We start from the raw sequence: 23397 nt of genomic DNA on the forward strand, positions 1-23397 counted from the left end.
CAGCGCTCTGACTCCATGCAGCTGTATTGGTGTAAAACCGGCGGCTACTCCTACGCCACTGCTGGCTTCTAACGCGCGCTTGGTGTCTGGGCATTGTGCAGAGCTCGCAGGATTAGGACCAGTTGCAGGCCCTTTCTTATCCCTCCCTTTCTCTGGTTCGTCCCCTTCCCCTCTCTTCTCTTATTTTACTCCTCCTTTCTCTTTTTCCCGCTTTCTTCCCTTCGTTCCCACCTCTTTTTCCTTCCTCCTCATTCTCTCTCTTTCCTTCATTTTCTGTTTTCTGCTTGCCTTGCCCTTCTCCTCCACCCACTGTTCTGTGCTTAAACCTTCCTGTATTCTTCATTGCACATGGTTCGTGCTCCTTCTACCTCTTGCCATGCTGGGATTGTGCGAGGGCAGCAGGTTCCAGGGTGGCCCGCTGCCGCTGACAGTTACTGGGATCAGCAGCACTGGGGGGCCTGTGTTGTGGAGACTCACTAGCGATCCTGCGCCAGTGAAAATTAAACTCCTTAGCATTGACTAAGCAAGCAAGCTCTTTACAAACATCACATTTAGGCATTATATCGTAAATTTGTAGCGAAAGATACTAATAATGGATTACTAGCAATATTATCTGACTGTGTCAAAAATTCACATGATACTTTGATCAAATGTTGGAAATCAAAGGTACACGAGTAGCTGCACGATGCAGGCATTTCACATGACCTACTCCTAAACAATCCGGAGAGAGCCAAAACAAAATTGTGGGAAAGTGACTGGATCAAGACCAGAGAACAATGTCTAAAATATAATTACTTCAGTCAAAACCCCCTTCTATTAAAGCGATATGGGATAACAGAAACGTGTTTAAAGAAGTCACCCAGTCCCCAACATCGCGCGGAACTCATGCGCTTTAGATTGAAGTTATGGCGAACAAAAGAAATTACAGCAAATTATAGCAAATGAATCCATTGTGCCGATATTGCAACAGAACAAATGAAACTTTGAAACACATTATGGTAGAATGCACCGGTCTGATAACACATAGAATCAAGTATTTTAAGAATTATTTTGAATCCTATATCGAGAGAGATGCTCAAACATTATGGGAAAGTATTCTCCACATGGAATCTAAAGCATTAAGATATGCAATTGTACATTTTTCTACAGGAATTGAAATTGGAACTTCAAGATGCAATAGAGTAATAATTGAGACTAATACGACTGAAAGTAACATGACTGATGTGTAAATGCAAACTTGAGCAGAGAAAATTGTAACAATTGTTTTAGAATTTTTATGAATTTGTTCTTATATGTTGAATTTATTTCCTATATGTTATATAGCTTTCTTGGAAGTGTGAATTATATTTTAATTGGTTTATTTTGTATATAGTAATGTTGAAAGGTTGAATTTTTCAGCCAAATCAATAATAAAACAAATATATCACATTTAGGCATTTACTAAGCTTTACCCAGTCATAAATAGGGCACGAAAAGTTTAAATTAGATGAAGTTTTTAAGCTGATTTGAAAATGTCAAGCAAAGGTGTAAAGCTGTTTATCAACTGCGTTCTTAGGAACTGTTAGGCAAGCACCCAATTATCAAGACCATATTGTTTTAGAATTTTAATAACGAGTTTATTAACTGTGTAATCAGTGTTAAAGAATAAACAGTCAGTGACAATTTAATAAACCGCGTTCAATAGTTTAAGCAGGTACAGGTGATGGGGCAGGTTTTTCTCTGTTTGGGGGAGGGTAGCTCGCAGAGCCTACAGTGCACGTGATGCTGGTGCTGGAGAGGAGACCCGCCATTGCATAGAGAACTTCGGCATATTCTTGACTATAAATGTAATAACGTAATGCATGTATGGTGCATTTCTCATATGTGTTGGCCTTGTGGCATGGTACCCTTCCCAGAAAGAGTATGGTTATAAGACGGAGGAGACCATCAGCATATTTCTTGACTATCAAATTAATAATCTAAGGCAGATTGGTCTTGTATGGTGCATTTACACAAAACATTACATGCAACAAACACCATAAACCCTCCATAAGTAGCATTTGACGAGATTCACGGATGAGGCCACTTTTGTTTAGGTGCCCGGGACTATTTCTTTTCCCAGTCCGACCCTGGTCAAGCATGTGTCCCGCTGTGTGTGTTGCTCCTTTAACCATCTGGTGTAGTTTCATTGGGCCTCATCACGACTTCGGCGGTAACCCTTAAATCCGGCGGTAGCACTATTACCGCCGGATTTAAGGGTCCGCCGAATCAGGGCTTCGGCAGATTTCGCCCCAGCTCTGAGCTGGGGGGAAATCCGCCGAAAATTCGCGCTATTACCGCCGGCGGGAAATCCGCCGGCGATAATAGCGCGAAGATTCCCCATTGAGCCCAATGGGGAATGGGGCATTCCCGAATGGGCTCAGTGGGGAATGGGGACTTACATTACCGCCAAACTCGTGATCCGGCGCTATTAGTGCCGGGGAGTTCGGCGGTAGGGCTAATACCGCCCGCGCTAATAGCGTTACCGTTACCGCCCAAGTCATGATGAGGCCCATTGTCTTGAGTTGCTCAATGAGCGATTTTTGTGAGTTTGCATTTTCTTCTACAAACCAAATGTTGAAGTCCCCAAGGATTATCAGGTGTTCATGTTTGATGGGTAGGTTGGTGATGGCTTCTATGAAGGTGTCAACGAATGTTACATCATATGTTGGTGGTCTGTAAACCAGTATGAATTTGAGGTTTGTTTTGGGGTTCACTATCAAGTGAAGGACTAGGGATTCACAGTTTTTGATGTTTAGTGTCTGTTTTTATTTTCAGGTGTTCCTTGTATGCTAGTGCAAGTCCTCCTCCTCTTTTTTCTTTCCTGTTAACCTGTGAGCACTTGAAGCTGTTGGGTAGGGAGCTGTGGAGTGTGATTCTGTAGTTGTCGTCTAACCATGTTTCTGTAATGAATAGGATGTCAATACCACTGTCGCACAGTAGGTCATAGATCTCTGTGGCATGTTTGGACATCGATCTTGCGTTGATTAGGTTGCAGTGGATTTGTTTTGGCACGGTTTCGTTTAGTTTTCAACATCGGCTTGTGATTGTCACGTTGATCTGCTTTCATGTTTCGACATCGAGTAGGTCTGCTAGATTACATATTGGGTTCCTGATTTCTTCTGGTTCCTCTTCTCTATTTTGTTGTAGTTGATGGAGGTGTCCCTGCGTTTTTTTGATATATGGAGAGAGGACGTTGATTTTGTTCTTAGTCCTTCTGGGTGTTTCTTCTTTTTCTGCGTGGTTCTGGTACGTTATTGGTACATCCAGCATCATTGGTGGTGATGAGTTGTTCTAGTGGGTGGTCAGTCGCGAGGTATGGTGTTAGGTATAGAAACTTTTCTCTTCTCATGACATTTGTTCTGTTGCCCACCGTGTTTGTGGGGCTGTGTTCCGCAGTTGTGACTATGTCTATGTCTCCTGTTTTTCTTTCGCGTCGTCCTGTTCTGCATCGTGGCATATTGCGGTCCTTATTGGTACGTTGGTTTAGAGGTTTGAGTTTGGGTCGCAGGGACAGTTGCCCACATGCAGCACCTTGCAGAGTTGGGGTTGTGACGGTTCTTGGGTTCCTTGTGTTTGTGATTTTAGGTATAACAGTGTGACCTGGGCGGTCTTGTGGTTTGGTAAGTGGGCTAGTTATCGGGGGGATGTCCCAGGCTTGATAGGATTCTAGGGTTATTGTAGGGGCATCTCGCTATCTCGATAGAGGGGTGTTTGATGTGTTACCCAAGTGGCGAGACAGTGTCCTGTGTTTCACTTTCCGGTGTAAGGTGGACCAAAGTGGACAGGGGCCGGGTTTCTAGGTGCAGCAGTGAGAGCAACTCACATGGGGGTCGGCTGGTTGGGAGGGGAAGAGAAAGGACCTGATCAGAGCTTCAGGTTTAGTCGAGACTAAGATACCCTTATGGCTGTTTTCTCCAGTTAGAGGGGAGTGGGCCTAATGTCCTAATACAGCAGTTAGGGAGACAAGTCTAGATTTGAGTTTCCTGGATAGTGGGAGAAAGGCCTAAGTGTCAAAGTATAGCAGTCAATGAAAACACACCTTGATTTGAGTTTCCTGCATAGTGCGAGAAAGGCCTATGTTTCAAAGTATAGCAGTCATTGAAAACACACCTAGATTTGAGTTCTCTGGATAGTGGGAGAAAGGCCCAAGTTTCAAAGTATAGCAGCCAATGAAAACACACTTAGATTTGAGTGTTTTCGAAAGATGTCTAGCATGCATCTATGGATGAACGAGAGCGGTGTGCTGTGTGTAGTAGAGAGGTGGTGTTAGCAGTGAAAACATAAATATATGAGATCATCACTATGAAATAATCTGCCAGAATTACTAGATCATCCAACACATCTAGCTTGGTGATCCCGAGATACAACCTAAAAGATCTGGAGGATCTAGCTTCCCGGTCATGGCTGCCCAATTGTGGAACACCCTCCCACTTGCCATCAAATCCACTCAGGTATTCTCTAATTTCAGGAGAAATGTCATTTCCTGGTTACTCAGTAAGAATTTGACAACAACAACTTAGAGCCTTTTAACTTCAGGTCACTAACTACGAATTATCCCTCTTGACTACCCCTCACCTGCTTACTCTAGCCACCTAGTAAAACAATTGTATCCCTACACTTGTTATGTCTGTACTCCAGTCTTATAATAACTTACATTGGCAAATGTAACCGTATAACACTGCCTATGTCTGTAACCCTCATTTGTAACTTATTTGTATCTGACTTCTATCTTTGTAACCTTCATTTGTAACCTATGTGTATCTGACTGCTATTCCTATGTATGACCAGACTGTATTGAACCATATTGAAATGCTTGTAACAATTTATCTGATTTAAGAGCGCCTAGATACCTCAGGGTCAGGTTGCGCTATATAAATATAATAAACAAACAAACAAAGTTTATAGGCTAATATGAATGGTGGGTTAGTTTAACGGGGAACAGTGATGGCTGTTCCCACTGTTCGATATGGCGAACGTACACAATCAGGCTAACTTGCACAATCAAGCTAACTTGCACAATCAGGCTAAATGTGAGATATGGCTAACTTGCACAATTAGGCTAAATGTGAGATATGGCTAACTTACACAATCAGGCTAAATGTGAGATATGGCCAACTTGCACAATCAGACTAACTTACACAATCAGGCTAAATGTGAGATATGGCTAACTTGCACAATTAGGCTAAATGTGAGATATGGCTAACTTACACAATCAAGCTAAATGTGAGATATGGCTAACGTGCACAATCAGGCTAAATGTGAGATATGGCTAGCTTGCACAATCAAGCTAAATGTGAGATATGGCCAACTTGCACAATCAGGCTAACTTACACAATCAGGCTAAATGTGAGATATGGCTAACTTACACAATCAGGCTAAATGTGAGATATGGCTAACTTACACAATCAGGCTAAATGTGAGATATGGCTAACTTACACAATCAGGCTGGGTGCGAGATATGGCTAACTTACACAATCAGGCTAAATGTGAGATATGGCTAACTTGCACAATCAGGCTAACTTGCACAATCATGCTAACTTACACATTCAGGCTAATTTTGAGATATGGCTAACCTGCACAATCAGGCTAACTTACACAATCAGGCTAAATATGAGATATGGCTAACTTACACAATCGGGCTAAATGTGAGATATGGCTAACTTGCACAATCAGGCTGAATGCGAGATATGGCTAACTTACACAATCAGGCTAAATGTGAGATATGGCTAACTTACACAATCAGGCTAACTTGCACAATCATGCTAACTTACACATTCAGGCTAATTGTGAGATATGGCTAACCTGCACAATCAGGCTAACTTACACAATCAGGCTAAATATGAGAAATGGCTAATTTACACAATCAGGCTAAGAGTGAGATATGGCTAACTTGCACAATCATGCTAACCTACACATACAAGCTAATTGTGAGGTATAGCTAATTTGCACAATCAGGCTTACTTACACAATCAGACTAAATGTGAGATATGGCTAACTTGCACAATCAAGCTAAATGTGAGATATGGCTAACTTGCACAATCAGGCTAATTAACACAATGAGGCTAAATGTGAGCTATGGCTAGCTTACACAACCGGCCTAAATGTGAGATATGGCTAACTTGCACAATCAGGCTAAATGTGAGATATGGCCAACTTGCACAATCAGACTAATTTACACAATCAGGCTAAATGTGAGATATGGCTAACTTGCACAATCCTGCTAACTTACACATTCAGGCTAATTGTGAGGTATGGATAACTTGCACAATCAGGCTAACTTACACAATCAGACCAAATGTGAGATATGGCTAACTTGCACAATCAAGCTAAATGTGAGATATGGCTAACTTGCACAATCAGGCTAACTTACACAATCAGGCTAAATGTGAGATATGGCTAACTTACACAATCAGGCAAAATGCAAGATATGGCTAATTTACACAATCAGGCTAATTGTGAGATATGGCTAACATGCACAATCAGGCTAACATGCACAATCACGGTAACTTGCACAAAAAGGCTAAATGTGAGATATACTAACTTGCACAATCACGGTAACTTGCACATCAGGGTAGCTTATACAATCAGCTTAAATGCCATTTGAGAAAAGATAAAATGAGATTGGGTTGATGTTACGCTCATCTGGTCTCTGCGGAGGCGTTGGGGCACGGTCGCAGCCCTCCCAGGGGTGAAACCTCTCTCATCTGGCTTTTCCCTCTGCGCCTATGTGGATGGATGTGGCGGGACAGCGCGATTCCTGTGTGAATATTAGAGGGTTGTAAGTATGCAGTTTACGGCTCTGACCCCCTCTTCAGATCTCTTCTCCCAAGACGTACTTTCCCAGGGAATGCGCTAACTCTGGAGGGCTTACCTGTTGAATGATAATGGTGAACTCTCCGTCCTGCTGCTTCTGGCAGGGGCGCTTGTCTATTGGATCGAGTTCCTTCACTGGTCCCTTGCCGTGGTTGCCCAGGCCGGCGCGGCTAGTCCACTCTCTTGCTGGTAATTGTTTCCCTTGTTTTCACTCACCTGCTAGTCTTTCGACTTTCGTAATTGTATTTGTAAAGTTTGTTCTTGATCTAGTGTCTGTTCAGTTTATAATGTCTCTTTCTCTGTTCTTTCCCCATGCAGGTGATGCTGTGGTTCCGGCGGTTGCTGCTGAGGTTGAAGCGGCACCGGAGATAGGAGCAGCGCGACCCAAGATTACGGGTCGGTAGTTATTCTAACCTTGTTGTGTCTTCTTTTCAGGAATTCGGCTTTGTTGGAATGATGACCGCAGGTACTGCGGTGTCGAGATCAAGCTCTACGTGTTGTCAGGAAGATGGATTGCTGCCGTGAAGATGAGCACTGAAGTCCAGGTAAGCAAGCTGCTGTTGTCCGGAAGATGGACTGCTGCCGTGTAGATGAGCGCCGGAGTCCAGATAAGCAAGCGGCTATTGTCAGGAAGATGGACTGCTGCCGTGTAGATGTGCTCCGGAGTCCATGTCAGCAAGCAGTTGCAGCACAGGATTCAATATGGTAAGTCTGCTGCTGGTCCTGACGGCGGTGAGCGTCTCGTTGCACGGAGGTGCAATGTGACGCGAAGCACCAGCCTGAAGGATGGGGCTGCTTATATAGCTGAGTCTCAGAAGCCACGCCCACTTGCTTCAGCCTAGCTGCCACACCCTGCCACTCCCTGATTCAGCACATGAAGAACCAGCCAAGGGAGCCACACCCAGTGAAGTGCACGTTCTGCAATAAAGGCTTTCATCACCACTTGGAAAGTTCTTGTGAAATAAAAGCACTCCTGCACTGAAATAAAGTGCTCCTACTTAATTCTTTATATGAGCCTGGCGCCAAAGGCTCCAGGACTGAGTCCAGCCAGGACAAGTGACCCATTGCCCCCATCCCTAGAGGGTGTGGTTTGTATGTGCTGGTGCCTGTGGCCATGACAGTCAAACAATCTAATGGGGAACAGTGATTGCTGGCCCCGCTGTCCAGACCTCGTCTAGCTTATCTGTTACTGCCGGTTGACAGCTGCCAGCTCCCCAGACTAACACGGGCCAACACAGTCTGGAACTGCTGCTTCTGGGGCTGTCCTTTGTCCCAGGGCCCTTAGCTGAAGGATGCCTGGGCAGGGGCTACCCAGAGTCAATGGGCATCATTCTGAGTTTCAAGCAAAAAGATAGAGTTGAACTGCTCTATCAAAAAACCGGTGCTCTCAGTTGGCCCCAAAATAGGGCTGCACATTAGATATGGATCAATTGCCAAAAAATAAATGAATTGTCAACATTAACTAAATGTATCAAAGAAATGTTTATTCACATCTCCTTTGATAGTTCTTCGTTAGAAAGTCACTCAAATGAATATTTTGGTATCATATTCCATGAGGCTGTGCCAAAATAAGGCTAGGATTATATGTACATATGCCAATGCATTTCGGTTGTAAAAAACCTTCATCAGGGCGGTACATTCAATCAATAATCTGTTCACATATAACAATAAATTAACAATAATAGTGATGATTATCACAATAGCAATTCCAAACACATACCAGATCCAAGTGTTCCATAATGAGGATGATATGAAAAAAAGAAGGAAATTCTAAGTCAATCACTAAGCATCAAAACGCGTTAGTTGCTATCACAGCATAAGTCAGGCAGAGCTGAATAAAAAAGTGATGTTGTTCATACCTATATATCCAAATGGTTCGTGTTCATATTACCATCCAGTGGAAAAGACAACAACTTGTAGTTCAAGTTCCTGCAAAACCACAGGAGGGTTAATCAGTAACAAGTAGTTAACAATTAAGGCCATGTATACCGGGAAGGGAGTGAAGTAAAGTCAGCCTTACCGTGCAGAAACGCTGAGTCAGTGTCAGCCGCATTCGCAGAGGTACGCGCGCGAATGTCAGTCTGGGAATTTAAACGTTCCTATGGTGACCAAAATGGCGTCGTGTCAGAGCAAGTACGCCTTGGGTCCCACCACCGTGGCGTCACGGGAGGCGGGACTCATCACCATGGAAACGTGATCCGTAAAACGGATGCTTACTCATGCAGGTGTTTCAACCTTTGTAACTTAGGCGCACGACATTCTTGTGTATCTAAGCGGTAAAGCGAACAACATTATCGTGTGTCTTAGCAGCTGTCGCATAGGTATGTAGCAATATATTATGAAAATACACAATAAACAAAGAAACAAATTAGCTCAATCAGTGCAATTATATCGAAATCGTTCTCGTGCTGCATAAACTGGCGATGCATATCTTGGTCAAGTGGTGAAAAAGCATACAGTGGAACACTAGAAATGTGTAATCAAATATATCATTAGAAGTTAGTGAACAGAAATAAGATACAGTTCATTGTTCTGTAATCAAATGAAAACTGTCAGTAAATATCTTCGTAAAAACAGCCCACTGTATCATTGAAAATCCATCACGGCAAATTTCAAGGAAAAAATCTTAAAGGAAAAAAAGGAATTACAAATAACACATATAGTTTATTTCTTTGTTGATCCCCTTACGTGCCGGGGTCCCCAAACGATCAATCCAGTAAGTTTCACGTTGATCAAGTTTCTTTTGCAAATTTTCATATTTGTTATACCTTTGTACCACTTCTAGGATAACAAATTTAATCTGTGCCAAACTGTGGCGTTTCTCACACCAGTGTCTTGCTACCGCCGAGGTAACTGTTCGATTCCTAATGCAAGATCTATGCTCATTCCAGCAAACCTTCGCTGTACGTTGTGTTTGTCCGATGTAAAAATGCCCACAGAGGCATTTGATACCATAGATGGTATTTTGGGTGTCACACATCGCAAAATCTTTTAATTTGATTTTTTCTCCAGAATGGGGATGGTTCTTTCATGATGTACTGACAATTACTGCAATTGAGGCACGGGAATGTGCCAATACGGTCTGTGAGTTTCTTCTTGCGTGGTGGTTTGGTATTCACCAACTTGTCTTTCAGATTCTGACTGCGTTGATATGCGAAAGTTGGGAATTCCCTGAACAGATGCTCTATTCTTTGATCACAAGTTATCGTGTTCCAGTTTTTCTTGATTATTTGTTTGATTCGATTGCTTTGTCTGGAAAATTTGGATACAAAGACTAGAGGGGGTGCTGATTTGTTTTTTGTTTGAGGTTTTAATAATTCCTTTCGGTCTTGTGCCGCTGTGCGGACTGTCGCCGCCTCTATTTCAACTTCAGAGTAGCCTCTCTCCAAAAACTTGTCTCCCATGTCTTTCACCGCTTTTTCATAATCAGTAGGGTCACTAACTATTCTTTTGACCCTTAGCATTTGGCTGTAGGGGAGATTTTTGATTAAGCTCGGTTGGTGAAAACTGAGTCTTTGTAAAAGGTTATTGCGATCAGTACTATTTCTGAAAATGGTTGTTTGGTACCCATGGTCTGTGATTTTTATTTCAACATCCAAAAAATGTATGATTTCTTTAGAATGTTCATGAGTAAATTGTATCCTGGGGTCAATGCTGTTTAGATAGTTGAAAAATTCTAGCAGTTCGGTTTCCCTACTTGTCCAGATACCAAAAATGTAATCTATATAACTGATCCACAATCCTATGTTGCTATTCCATTGGATTTTTTTCAGAACAAAGTCGGTTTCAAATTTATACATGAATGCGTTGGCATATGCAGGTGCCATTGTCGCCCCCATTGCAGTACCAGCTATTTGGAGAAAAAATTAGTTTTTGTATTGGAAATAGGAGTTGTTACCGATAAATTCTAGTAATGCCATTATTAACTCCTTCTGAGCTGGTATGTCTTCTTCTTGCAAAAGTAGCCATTCCACCGCTTCTCGACCCTGATCGTGGGGAATAGATGTGTAAAGACTCTTGACGTCTATGGTGAAACAAATGTTATTGGAGTTGAATGGTATAGATTCAAGTAGCTGTAAAAAAATGTGTGGGATCTTTGATGTAGGTATTAGTCTTTTGAATGATGGGTTGTAAAAAGAAATCAATATATTTACCCAGTGGTTCAAGGATATTGTCTATCCCAGCTACTATGGGTCTCCCTAGTGGTTTCAGGGGATCTTTATGAACTTTGGGAAGAATATAAAAATGTGGAATACGTGGATAGGAGTTAGTCAGGAACTTTGTCGTATTATGATTAATCCAACTCAATTCTTCTGCTTTAATAAGTAGGCTTTCCAAGTTCTTTTTAATTTCTTCTGTGGGGTCAATATCAAGTAGAGCATATACATTGGTGTCATTCAGTTGTCTGATGCATTCCTGGTCATAGTCCTGACTACTGAGTAGTACAAGACTACCCCCTTTGTCTGCAGATCTAATTGTGATAGATTAATCTCCATACAAATCCTTGATCAATTTCAATTTGTGCGGTTTCATATTGCATTTCTTTGAGTGTCCAAATTTAATTTTCTCTAGATCTCTGGTAACTTGCTTTTGAAATATTTCAACAGAAGGTACAGTAATAGGTGGAATGAAGTTGATCTTGCTTCTAAACTCTTTGAGATCTAACAGGTCATCATCCATTTGTTTGTCCTGTTCTAATTCACTGAAAAACACTTTCAACTTCATTTTGCGTACTAATATGTAGAGTTCAATCTTTGACTCAAAAAGGGTACTGTCATAAGTAGGAACATAGCTCAACCCTTCCTGTAAGGTTTGATTCTCCATGGGTGTTAACATTCTCGAAGACAAATTGATCACTATGTTTTCTTTTGCTGCAATCTTGTGTTCGGTTTTTCTTTTCGTTTTTCTTTTGCCCCTTCTTGTTCTCTTCGACCTCTGTCTAAAAAAGGAACTCTGTTTCTATCAAGATTTGTTGAACTCCCTGTTGCTCCGGAAGTACCTGGAGTGGATTCTTCTTCTTGTTGGGTAGTTTCTTTTTCAGTATCTGTTCCTGAACTTGATGTTTCGCTTGTGTAGTTGGCTTTCGGTTTCCTTATCGGGGGTCCATATTTATCCATCCATGTATAAACCTCGTCTTTTAAATAGTCATAAGTATCCCTTTTAAATTTCCTGATCTTCTTACTTTCTAGTTCCTTTATGTAATCAGACAATTTTGTGTTGATGTCCTCTAGTATAGCATCTACTTCTTCTCGATTGAGGGTTGCAACCAGTTCCTTCTCTATTTCCGCTATTTCCTGCCCCAATTCATTAAGATTTTTCACCAATTCTTGAATTGTTAGTAGAATGAGATCAAGAGAACATTTATTGAGTATAGCTTCCCATCTTTTTACAAACTCCTTATTTTCTTTACAGAGGGTTGGTCTTAGTTGTATGCGTAAGCCCCTAGGTATTCTTTGGTTTCTATAGTATCTGCTGAGTGTTATTGCATGTAGTTTCCGGTTTATCTCCTTGCGAATTAGGTATTCTAATTGTTTGATTTGCCGTGTGGGGTCTCCTGTGGTTGCGCTAGCTGTGTTGAAGCCAGTATCTTTGATTAATCCTAATATTTTGTCACTGTATGCTTTTTCACCACTTGACCAAGATATGCATTGCCAGTTTATGTAGCACGAGAACGATTTCGATATAATTGCACTGATTGAGCTAATTTGTTTCTTTGTTTATTGTGTATTTTCATAATATATTGCTACATACCTATGCGACTGCTGCTAAGACACACGATAATGTTGTTCGCTTTACCGCTTAGATACACGAGAATGTCGTGCGCCTAAGTTACAAAGGTTGAAACACCTGCATGAGTAAGCATCCGTTTTATGGATCACGTTTCCATGGTGATGAGTCCCGCCTCCCGTGACGCCACGGTGGTGGGACCCAAGGCGTACTTGTTCTGACACGACGCCGTTTTGGTCACCATGGGAACGTTTAAATTCCCAGACTGACATTCGCGCGCGTACCTGTGCGAATGCGGCTGACACTGACTCAGCGTTGCTGCACGGTAAGGCTGACTTTACTTCACTCCCTTCCCGGTATACATGGCCTTAATTGTTAACTACTTGTTACTGATTAACCCTCCTGTGGTTTGGCAGGAACTTGAACTACAAGTTGTTGTCTTTTCCACTGGATGGTAATCCGAACACGAACCATTTGGATATATAGGTATGAACAACATCACTTTTTTATTCAGCTCTGCCTGATTTACGCTGTGATAGCAACTAACGCGTTTTGATGCTTAGTGATTGACTTAGAATTTCCTTCTTTTTTTCATATCATCCTCATTATGGAACACTTGGATCTGGTATGTGTTTGGAATTGCTATTGTGATAATCGTCACTATTACTGTTAATTTATTGTTATATGTGAACAGATTATTGATTGAATGTACCGCCCTGATGAAGGTTTTTTACAACCGAAATGCATTGGCATATGTACATATAATCCTAGCCTTATTTTGGCACAGCCTCATGGAATATGATACCAAAATATTCATTTGAGTGACTTTCTAACGAAGAACTACCAAAGGAGATGTGAATAAACATTTCTTTGATACATTTAGTTAATGTTGACAATTCATTTATTTTTTGGCAATTGGTCCATATCTAATGTGCAGCCCTATTTTAGGGCCAACTGAGAGCACCGTTTTTTTGATAGAGCAGTTCAACTCTATCTTTTTGCTTGTAATTTTTTGGTCCCTATGCCATAGGACCTCTTTATAACCGGATGCCCCAGGCTAAAGTTTATTAATTAAAATCGACCGTGGATTAAATTTAATTAACAGTATTTTTGTAGTGCCCACCTTTTCACTTCGTTTTGTCATCATTCTGTGTTTGCCGCTCTGGAAAAAAAGGGTGCTGGCAGCAACTTACCGGCACCCTTTCTGGACAGGCAAACTACAACTCTGCATGCCAGGGCTGTTGCGCCCAGCAGGTCTGACCTGCCAGGCGCAATGACCCCAGAAAGCAGAGTTGTCACAGAAGCACCGGCACCATTAACAACTGTGCCAGTGCTTACGAGTCCCCATTACCATGGGGACTCCACGGGAGTGGGGACTTACCAAATCCGCTGCGTGACTTCCCACTCTGCCAGGACTTGTAATGCCCCATTGCAGTGGATTCAGTGTTATGAGGATGGCGGCAACCGTTACCGCCATCCTCGTAAAGAAGCCCAATGTCTTAAGTGCCTCTAGGCCAATCAGAGAGCAGTGGGTGGGAAAGAGGAGGCTGGAGCGGGGAGGAAGTGAGGAAGTGTCCCCGGGCAGCCCAGAAAGGCCGCAAGACACAGAAGGCACATAGCTAAAAGTGCCTGGGGGGGTCTGGGTGAGGGGCAAGGCCCTCAGGGATTTATGCTTGCACTGGAAACCCAATCAGCGAACAGGGGCAGTGCAGGAGGCAGGTGGGGATGAAAATCAAGGAAACAAGGAAAGCAGGGCAGGGGAAGCAAAGCTGAGCGCCGCACAAATTGAGGGTCAGCAAAATTAAATAAATAAAGCACTGAGTGATTGAACGCTCATTCACCATAATAAACTACCAAGGACACACTCACCTGAACAGCGGTGGAGATAAAAGTGCCTGGGAGGTCCCGTGTGGGGGCCAAGGACCTCAGGGATTTCTGCTTGGCCTGGAGGCCCAGTCATCGGTCAGGGGCAGTGTGGGAGGCAGGGACGGGGACGTAAATCAAGGAAACAAGGGAAGGGGAAGCAAGGTTGAGCACTGCAGAAATGAGGGTCGGCAAAAGTAAATAAATAAAGCACTGAGCGAACTAACACTCATTCATCGCAGTGGACTACCAGGGACACACTCCTCAGGACTGAGGACTCAAGAAAGCTAAAGACAGGTAACACGGGCAATGGGCACAGCACAAGGAACTGCAGGCAGGGAACACGATAATTGGTGTTAGAGAGCAAGGGGCTGTAGACAGGGAACAGAGGACTGCAAGCAGGGTAGCAAGGCTGTAGTGTAGGAAGCACAGAGGTGCATGGCAAGAGGCAGGGGAGTGAAGGCAGAGGACCAGGGCTGCAAGGCAGGGAGCACAGAGCTCTCTCTGGAAAAGGAGCAGGTTCTGGAAACAGCAGGACATGGCAGAAATCCAAGGATCAAGATAACAAAGGGCTGGAAGCCAGCTCAATGCAAGAGACCTCTGCTCCTGCAGGCAGCTGCTTAAATTCTGACCTGCCCTGTGCTGAAACAGGCTAATTAGCAGCACATGGAGCAGCACACCTGAAGGTAATTGGCCTCCTCCCTCTCTGGTCCTGGGAAAGTGAAAACAGCACTTATCTCTAAGGCTTGTGGGGATTGTAGTTCTAGGACTGCTGCAAAGGAATACCAAGGAAATGGGAACTGCCACATGATGCATTGTGGGACATGTAGTTTGTGAAATTAAATAAGGAAGTTCCAAAGTCTTGCGAACAGAAAGTAAAGACAAAAATATGAATAGGTATTGTCCAGGGAGGATTATGGAGATGAATGAGTCCCAAATAGTCCATGATGGGTGGCAGTTGGTGCACCAGTGGCACAGTTGTAGCACCCCCAGGGGTATCCCATGGGTACTATTCACAGAGAATAAAATAAAGAGCTTCACTGCCAGAGGTCCAAACTGGACTTAAGCAGAACACACAGAATAAGGATATATAGGAGCAAGGAGGATGTCCCTCCAATGCATTTCCAGTATCACAGAAGCCCCACCCCCATGAGGCTAGTGAGGCAAGCCCATAGCGCAATAGCCTCCTAGGGGTAGAGACAAGTGGGACCTCACTGGGAGAGAATCCCACTTAGGGCACAAGGACTCCTGTTCCCACGAGGAACTCCCTAAAGCTATGAACACGGAGGTCCTTTAAGACGTGGTAACAGTATCTGAGATGAATGGGGATCTTATTCATAGATCAATAATCAGACTGACTCAGGAAGTTTGGCAAAAACACGACTGCTGTAATTACACTTGTTAAAACAGGGAGTACAACGGACATCAACTGACGCCGCACAGCATTCTCTCTCAAGAGTTCTCAAACATTTCATTAAAAAACAAAACTTTACACTAAAAAGTTGTCATGAGTGACGTCATACTACGTGGCAAAATAAGAAAACCTATACAGGTTTGTGATAGGCTTAAAGAGAACATCTAAGTATACTTTCAATAAGGGTGGGGATCGTGATTGAATCTCTAAGGTTAGGTGGGCAACTAAGCCCACCCCAAGTTCAAGTCATCTTCCGTGTCAGACTAATACACAATGGTCTATTGGCTTCTCAAACTATAGGGCTCCTTGCTACTTGGCCCTCTATAATTGGTTGGCATGATTGTACCCTTCTGGAATATTCCACTTGATAGCAGCACGTAAGCTGGTACCCTAGGTGCTGGAGGGTTGACCTGGTCATGCCTCCGCACCCAATTAGCCCAAAATCCATCATCACTCCTGCGGTCTGCAAATTCAATTCATTGTCTTTGAACTCGGCCTTGTGATTGATCACTGTGCCTGAAAATAAAAGGGAGTGAAGGCATGGCCTTATCTTCTGGTCTCGGTGTAGCTCGCCCCAAAGTCTATTTTCATCTGACCATGTGACTGGAGACCATATTTTGAACTCCTTCATTGTATTTAATACTATTAAATGAAGAAAACCTGGCAATTCTAGTGTTTTTCCATTACACCTCAAACAGGAGTTTGGCTCGCTTCTCACGTTCATTGTATCTTCTTGAGTCGATCGTTCATTGTATCTTCTTGAGTAGATAACCAGGCTCTTGGTGGGGCTGACTCTTGATGCTGGGCCAGGCAAGCCTTCCCGAATCTTCCTTCGCCATCAGCTGTTCTATTCTGCTGCGCCACACTTTCAACCCTTTCATTCATGGGGTCCAAATTTGCTAAAATGAGTCGTGGAGCATCCATAGTTTTCACATATATAAATATATATATATATATATATATATATAATGTGTTGGTGGCACCGCCTGCAGTCTATTCACTACGTATAGCCAGCCTTATGATTACTTTGTCTACTTGCATTACTGCATCTGTACATTTATGAAATGGCTTTGCATTTTCTTCAGTGTTTCTCTGCACGTGCAATCTTCATTTTGCTCCCAAAATGTTGCTTAATTCGTTATTTCGCCATCAGATTCTATAAGGTCTATATACATTCTTCATTAGCATCTCTTCTGGGTATGTCGTTTCTGCTTCATGTGACGTCACCAATCTCCTCTTTCACTCATCTTCACACTTCTTCCGGATCTTCCTTCAGAAGACTGTCAACTCTTCAGGGATACATTATATAGGGTTTTCTCAATGGATACCTTGTTTCGAGGACTCTTTGTGGTATAGGTACCATTACTGGCTTTGCGCGTATCGCAATTTCCAGCTGCCAACATATAGGCAGAAGGGGAGGAGGGACTTCCGGTAGAGGCACTTGGCCACTCTACAGCTAGATATACTGCGGACTACATGGGGTGTTTGAAAACACCTGAATCTATGAAGTACCAAGAGTGAGATGAAGAAACTCCAAATAGACGTTATCTTATGGAAAAAGAACACGTCCCTTTAAATCAGTATATGCAATCCACTGCAACGGGTACATGGAGAGCCGTGCGCTCCGAGAGGGCCGTGCCCTCAGAGAGAGACATGCACACAGAGAGAGACGAGAGAGAGAAGAGAGACAAATGCATATGTCAGCGTGGGAAGGCCTCAAGCTGCATAATACCTGGAGAGGACGGAGTCAAGGAAGCCTGTGAGTTTCAAACTCGCTTGAGATTGCAGAACGAAATGACAGAGCTGTGGCGAACCCAAACCACGAGAATCATACAGTGCAGGAGCCCAGGAGAAGGTGGTGGCGAGACCACGAAGGAGAATCCGTGGTGGGCGGCGGATCCACAAACCATTGCTGATACCACCGGCAATAGAGGGTCAGAAGGTGTCTGCTCGTAGAGCTAAGCGCTGGGACACCGTGGAGAAGTGAGAGAATGTGAGGACGGAGATGGCAGAGAGAAGAAGGTGTCGGCAGTCCATGACCAGAGCGAAGCTACACGAGGAAGAGGGCTCCCGAAGACCAGGGGATTCATTATACCGGACAAGCAACTAGTCTCAGTGCAGGCTATAAAACAGAGTTAAGCTGAATCAAATGAACTGCAGACAGACTGATTTAAGTGAAAGAAGTTTTGAAAAGCTGAGTAATGAGAGAGAAGACCAGTGGATAAAAATACCCTGGGAGAAGGGGAAAGTTACCCGATATTCTATACAAAAACAAATACAATACCAAAGAGTATGAAAGATACGAGCCAGAGTTTAGAAGACATAAGCAATTGAGCCGCAAGCAAGTTCAAGAAGACAAAAACCAATTGAACTGTAATCCTCTAAAAGGGAAAGCCCACCAGAACAATAATACCTTTGCAGGAAATATTGAGATTAAGAGCCAATAACATAGATTGTATAAGACATTTGCAAAAGGGAGTACTCAAGAAGAGAGAAAACTCAATAGCCCAATTGAAAAACTAAAGAGATTGATACAAAAAGTCACGAGAGAGTATTTACAGAGTGCATATTGAAGAGAAACATACAGCGTACTAGAAGTACCCTTTGGAGAATGGAGTAATTCTCCTGGCCCAAGTTAGTTTAGTTTTATAGTGGTATGGTCAGTTGGGGTAGTTTTGGACAGCTGATATTTTCTTTGGGCATTCACAACTGACAAACAAGCACCTTATTTAATAACATAGGTAGGGACCACCCATAACGATAGGAAAGTTAGGCCTTAGAGTTATCTTTAATAAAATATCATACACCATGTCCTCAGGGTATCGGGTAATATAATCCCCATAAATAATGTTGCCATACATATAGTCGCCGGGAAACTGCATAGGTGACATTATTTATGGGGTAAATGGGAGCAGAGGTATCCCCCGATCCCTTTAATCAAATATGGGGGTTTGAGGGGCGTCCCCTACAGGTTCCATGGGGTAATAACGCTGTTAATCAACTGAACCATTCTTGTAAGGCAACATTTTAGCAGGGAAATTATCACATGGAACCGTCCTCGGAGAGTCTGTGTCCTTCTGACTCACCACACAATGCATTTCTTTACTCTCCTTGGGGTCTTCAACACTCCTAAAGTATCCTCACACTACATGGAAAATGGATCCCTGCACAGCAACTGCTCACTGGTCTTCTTGCATGGCCACCCCACCCATACTCATGGCAACTCTCATGACCTTGTTTTTCTTTCTTCCGTCATCTTTTGATCCGTCCTCTCCATTGATTCATGTCCATCTGATCACTCCTTGATTCACTTTCCTGTCATGATACCACTACTACCCTCCTCCTCCCCACTTTGCCTTTAACTAAAGGTTCTTTTAAACATGATGCCCTCTCTCCCTATTTCGTGGATGTCAGCGTTCTACTTTCTCTCTCCCCAGCCCAGGCATCAGTCAGTTGACTTCAGCTCAGTCGTTGACTCCTGCTTTGGAAACTACTGCTCCTCTCAAAACTTTACCCCAGCCACCCCTCGCACCAAAAACGTAGATTTCCCCTGAAATCTGCTGCCTCGAGGCAAACATGCATCTCCACTTTGGGCACTGGCACAACAGCCATTCGCCTCTATTTCTGGCCTCTTACATGTCTTCTCTGTCCACCCTGACTACCGCACTTGATGTACCTAAATCCAACTATTTCACCAACCTAATCTCCTCTCTCCAAACCTACCCTTGCAAAACCCTCCCGGTTTGGCAATGCTGCCCCATCCCCACTCCCCTCTCTGCCCATTTTTTAGACCTCTACTTCTTGTCCAAGATCTCCAAATTCCAAGACATGTTAGCTACCCTCCTCTCCCTCTCTCTTGCCTATTACTTCCCTTTATGGTCCTCCTCTCCCCCTTGTGCTCTTCTGCATCCGCTCCTTCTCCACTACTTCCCCAGGCAAATGAGTGCCAATTCTCCTAAGAGTCAGCGCACCCTGGTCGCCAGCTGACACTTTTCTCCTCAGCTAATAAAGGCAGTGGCTCATTTCCCCTGCCCCTACCTCTGCTCACTCGTCATGCTATCTCGGAAATCAGACATCTTCCACACCTGTTTCTAATTAGGCACAGTGATTATTAAACAGGAATCTTCCAATCTCAATAACTGTGTCAGTTATTGACCCTTCCCCCCTCCTGCCATACTAGGCCAAAGCCTTAGGTTGGGTACTCTTTAACTGAATCACCAATTGGCTGGTTCTCAGATCTCCTCACCCTCGCGTTTACACTTCCCATCAAGCTTTATCCACTTGTCAACCTTCTGTCCAGAGACTGGAGCAGTGCTGCACCACGACCCAGCCTCCCTCAATCTGAAAGCCTGGCTCCTGTTTTCTTAGAGTTTGGAAATGTGCCTTTTCCATCCATACTGTCGTAACATTTTGGCAAAAGCCCAGGCTTCATCCACAGTTTCTTGCTATAAGAACAAGCAGAAGCATTTCTCCACTTAGTGTTGTGGTTGTGGCCTCGACCTCTTCTGTGTGCAGGCTCATAACGTCCTGACCTACCTTTTGTCCTTGGTGCGGTCCGGTCTGGCTCACTCTTCCATCAAATTACACCTGGCTACCATTTCCAGATTTACACGTTCCCAGGGACACCTTCTCTACAGTCACACAGGCTTATCAAGGAATTCCTTAGAAGGCTGTTTCATGCTTTCCCTCCTTTCTGAGTACCTACTCCAGCGTGGGAGTTAAACATAGTCCTCTCAAAATTCATGGGCTCTCCTTTTGAGCCTTTACAAAAAAAACCTCTCTAAAGTTTATGTTCTGGAAGACTGCTCTGTTGGTTGCCATCACCTTTGCAAGATGTGTGGGGGAGATTCAGGCTCTCTCGTGCAGACAACCCTACTTGGCTTTTCATGGATTCAAGGCGATCTTTCATGCACAAGGTTCTGTCTTCATTCCACCTAAACAGTCCTGTGGTAGTATCTATCTTTTGTGGTTCTTCGTCCTCTCCTGCGGAATGCTCTTTGCACTCCTTGGATGTGGTACGAGCCCTGAAATTCTACGATTCCCAGACTGAAGGCTTGTGCAAGTCATCACAGCTGTTTGTAGTTTTTAGACCGTCTGGCAGGGGTAATGCTCTTTCCAAAGCATCCATTGCTCTTTGGTTGTCCTCCTGGATTCCCTATTGTCATCAAATGGCAACAGGCCTCTTCCGAGCAGGTTCAGGGTCCATTCCACCAGGGCTGTGGCTGCTACTGTGGGTTTCTTCTCCGGTGTTCCCCTGCAAGACATTTACAGGGCTGCCACAAGGAGATCATTGCATATCTTTGCAAGGTTTTACTGCATCGATTGGGATTAGATGGAGGAGTCCGGTGTCGGTCAAGCAGTGCTCCGTAACCTGCTTGGGTAAGGTGAGTGTTTTTCTGAGTGTTTTTCTGAGGTGTTTCCTTCAGGTGAGCTTTACCTCCGCCCATTGTTGGTATTGTGTGTACTGCTTTGGAATCTATTCAAACAGCATCTAAATCTATGAAAACTTCAATGCTGGAGAAGGAATAAGTTACTTACCTGTAACTCCTGTTCTCCAGCATTGCTATCTTTCATAGATTCACATGCAACCCTCCTGCCTACCCCTCTCATGAATCTTCTGGGTTCATATTGCCACATTCACGTGCACGTAACAATGGGCTAAGGGAGAGCTGTCAATTGGCTGTGGGGGAATATGGCCCCAAAATGTCTCTGATAGAGCACTAAAGTGACAATAATTTTCAAATTTAAATGAAAACTGCTTTACTGTTACCAGCCTGACGACAGGGAATATTCAAACAGCATGTGAATCTATGAACAATACCAGTGCTGGAGAACAGGAGTTACAGGTAAATAACGTATTCCATCTACCCTAATGCTCCTTCACCTAGACGACTGTTAAAGCCTGTTCTGGATCTCCGCGTTATTCCTTTGCACTCCTCAACAGAATCCTACATTTTGTTACTTGCAGTCTAAGCAACCTTTCCCACTCCTCCAGCCCTTCAGCTCATAGACTTTGTGCTGGCGGGCCCAGATGCCCACGGTCTATCCATACAAGTCAAAACTCAACCCTGTAACCAGAACTACCCATCCCTTGATCTCCTCTCCCCTATTCTATACACACTGCCCTTCATCTGACTGTAAATATCCGATCTTTCATTCAAGTTGTCTGCACTATTTGGCCCTTCTTAATGCTGCCAATATCTTCCTCTAACCCCTGGATCTCAACTACCCGTATTGCACCAATAAATAAAAATACGGATTGGGGTTGGAAACCCGCGGCTTGGAAGCCCGTGGCTGAAATGTTCAAGGGAGAAAAGACCAACAGTTATGTTTGCGAAAATAACTTTGTCTTCTCTCCCCAGAGAATTTCAGCCACAGGCTTCCAACCCCACCCCCCTACTTACCTTGTAGCGGCACACTTGGCTGTGTGCCACCAACTCGCTGTGTCCCTGCGACGCCTGTTCCCTTTCACTTCCGTGATCGGGAACCGGCGTCGCAGGGTCCTTTCCTTTTTTAATGTTTTTTAAAACTTTTTTCACATCCCTCGCAGCCCCCACTCACAATATAGTGAGCGAGGGTGTGGGGGACACCCCCACAACCCCAGCAGCCCTTGCCACCGAATGGGGGGATTTGGTCGAACTTTTCAGCTGTTCAGAATTTTTGAACAGCCGAAATTCAGCCAAATCTCCCATTCAGTCTTTTTTTTCTCTGGCTTTTTGGACGTTACTAAAAAATACAGGTCTCTGTGTCCGACAATGACTGCATGAGATGTAGGTCCATAAACTAAAAACAAAAGACCAACATGGAGCAAATCTCCTTTAAAACAGAAATATAACTGTGAGTAAAAGAAAACAATAAATGAAAGGAAAAGACACAGGTGGAAGATAGCTTCTTCTGGGGTCTACCTCTTGGTAGACCCCAGAAGACAGGCCCCAGTAGTACACTCCAGGACAGATCACAGAGATCTGAAATGGTTCCATGTTGGCTGTAAAACATTTAACCAGTCCTGGTTTTTAGGTTCGGATTGTATTGCATTTTGGTACTTGTAATACTGCATTCCTAGTCTGTACAGGAATACAAAACTGCAGGCGCTAAAGACGTCAGGGCCTACTAGCATGTTTCGAGAACTCAGTTTTGGCATCTCCTTAAGAAACAAGTGTGTGACTGAAGTAGTTAGTTACTTCTGCAAATTAAGTGGGTTCATGCCATGGGGCCACGTGCACAGGTATGTACACTCCCAGAGATCTTTGTGCAACCTGCATCTTTGATGGGGTACTCTCTAACCCTCAACCTTAAGCGGTCGATAGAATGTGTTCTGCTTAGTTGGGTAATAGTATCATGTTATTTATAAAGCTATGATGCTCATGTCACTCGCCGGGACTGAGTGGGGCATGGGGGCTCCCTTCTTTGACCTCACATTGAGCGATGCAGATTGCCATGGCAAAAGAAGACTTTCTCCCCGTCTTGCTACTTTCTGCTGGGATAGGAAGTCGATGTCCTGCAGACGAACACGAATCTCAACAGGCACATCAATCCACTGAGCTACCTTACCGCTGTCA

The sequence above is a fragment of the Ambystoma mexicanum genome, chromosome 1p (assembly GCF_040938575.1).
Source record: "Ambystoma mexicanum isolate Mex_15411 chromosome 1p, UKY_AmexF1_1, whole genome shotgun sequence".
NCBI classification, from domain to species: domain Eukaryota; kingdom Metazoa; phylum Chordata; class Amphibia; order Caudata; family Ambystomatidae; genus Ambystoma; species Ambystoma mexicanum.